A 2,493-nucleotide genomic window follows, 5' to 3' on the forward strand; every position below is an offset into this window, starting at 1 on the left:
CTTGTGTTGCTTGGGTAGAGAATTATTTTGATTTTATGCAAATGAGGCCCGTTACTTCATGGTCATTTTAACATTTTAGGATTTTGAGGGTATTGTTTTTTTTTTACCTTCGAGAAGTTGTGTGTTCATTAGCATTTGTGTGTGAGCCTGTGTGTCATTGTGTGTCTGTGTGTAAACATGATATCTCAATGCTTAGAATAGAAGTTAGATGGTTTGTCTTGATATCTGGTATGTGGGTAGGTCTCGATGAGACCTCAAATGATTAGATTGTTATGGTACTGCAGTGGAACTTTCAGTTTTGATATCTCATGATCAGGACATGCTAGGGTAAGAAATGTTTGTATGGTTGGTAAGTAGCTTTTGAGCTCGGGAAGAAGTCATTTTGGTTAGGAACTGAGTTTGGGCCAGGTGGCCCCCTACCAGCTTGTTCTGGAACAGCAGGGTGATTGTTCAAAATCTTTGAAGGAGGATAACTCAAAAGCTGGCTGGGGGATCGTCATGATGTTTGGTGTGTAACAGTGTAGGTAGCTTAAGTGATGCTCAACATAGTTAGATGACAATTATGGAAATTAGGATGACATTTGCATAATTAATGAGACAACTGTAATTCTACTGTGTTCCATAAGGTTATTCAAACTTGTTACATATGTAATTGAGAATGAGAGTGACATTGGCAGAGTTCGAAATACAAAGGTGCAATGTGCAAATTGCACGTAATTTTCAAGATTTGCACCTAAAAATATTTTGAATGTGCAATTTTGCACCTGGAAAATACCGATATATCATGTTTCTTGCTGTGTCGGCATCGCGCTGGGCGCATGGCAGCCATATTGTTTTCCTTACTGAACATCCTGGGAACAAGCTGCTCTCGTCCCCAGGTGAAGACGCGAAGGCACTACGTAATGATTTACCAAATATGGCAAGACGCGAAGGCCTACGTAGCTGATTTACCAAATATGGTGAGACCCACGAAACTTGTTGCCCGATGTGGGACGAAGTCCTTCGGCAGAGTAATTTCGGCTTTTTCGTCCAATTTTCGGTTAAAATCGGTGAAAAACAGAGTTTTCGGATTTCCCAGCATTCAGTGCTACCCAGGAAATTTGTAAAGCATGAAGAAGGGCCCATGAAGAAGGGGTCGATTTTCAAGTTCTTTTCACGGGCCCAGCCGGCATCAGAGGCTGGCGTCTCCGAGGATCCCGCGGCCGCGGCCGATGTTGACGACGCCCCTAGAGGAGGGGGAGGGGAGCGCCAAGAATAAAAGATTTACGTTGTTTTTTTCTAAGCAGTATTTTTTCCTTATATCATGCACGATATTCAAGGTAAACAAATATGCAAAATAAATGAAATTTATTGCTCGCATACTGTTGGTAAATTTTCTTTATGTGCCGTATAAGATGTGGAAGTATGACGAGTGAGAGGGCCGGAAGTCACTAGCGGCGTCCTTTGAAGCTAATGCCGACAAATTTTTTTTGTGTTCTTTTTTTTATAAACACAGATGATACTAGCATTGTTCATGTTTTGTTTGGTCCCTTCTTTTTAATGTATACTAAAACTTCTATATGCAGTGGCAGGCTAAGAAGGTTAATACACAGTAAAACAGTTGCAAACCTAAAGATGCAAGGCTAAATATAATTTTGCACATACATTTTTCAAATTGCACCTAAAAATTTTGGCAATGTGCAATTTTGCACGTACCTGAAAAAGAGTATTTCGAACACTGCATTGGCATACATTGATTATGTAAATTACATCTGAATTTGCATAATTAATGAAAAAAGAGCTTTGATTCCATAGTGGTAACTGGCAGGAATTTCGCACTTGTGACATTTGGAAGTCAAGGGAGGGAGAAACTTCGTCAGGTCCTCATTTGCATAATTTATGAGAAAATTCTAGTAGAATGGCCTTTTCAAGATAAGACTCATTGGGTAGAGCGTATGATCAATGAGTACAATTTATGTAGATCATAACTTATTCAAACTAGGACATGTCATTTACATAAATTATGAGAAAATGGTTGAATGGCCTTTGTTAAGAAGGGTAGAGCATTGGTAAACCTGTATAATTTATGGTAATGAGGATCTTATTTGCATAATCAATGAGAAACAGTTATAATTTGTCGTATTTATGGCAATGAGGATCTGATAACTCTAATAAGCATTTTGGAGTCTAAAAAATTATGTCTGATCATATTTTTGTCCAGGTTGACTCAACAACATCATCAGAGGTGCAGATGAAGACTGATGCAGTCGTTGACAGCACACATGCTGAAGCCGCCAGGGAATCATTTAGCAAAGTAAGATACTTCTGGCCTTAAACTTCATTACTGTAATCATAAGTTCTCTCTGAGTAAAGAGATTCTTTTTACACAGCCAAGTGTGTTATTTACAGCCAACGTTTCGGTGACCGTCTGTCACCTTCCTCAGGGCAATTCTGACTGGTTCACACTGCACTGCAGCACAGGTGTCACTGCTGTAGATGCATTCCCAAACATAC

General features: G+C 39.5%; 1 pseudogene; it reads left to right on the forward strand.

Annotated features, from left to right (window-relative positions):
- Positions 1-2,493, forward strand: part of LOC109483171 — an 8,533-nt pseudogene that overhangs the window by 1,267 nt on the left and 4,773 nt on the right.

This window comes from Branchiostoma belcheri, unplaced genomic scaffold (genome assembly GCF_001625305.1).
Source record: "Branchiostoma belcheri isolate BF01 breed outbred unplaced genomic scaffold, Haploidv18h27 scaffold623, whole genome shotgun sequence".
Classification (NCBI taxonomy): Eukaryota; Metazoa; Chordata; class Leptocardii; order Amphioxiformes; family Branchiostomatidae; genus Branchiostoma; species Branchiostoma belcheri.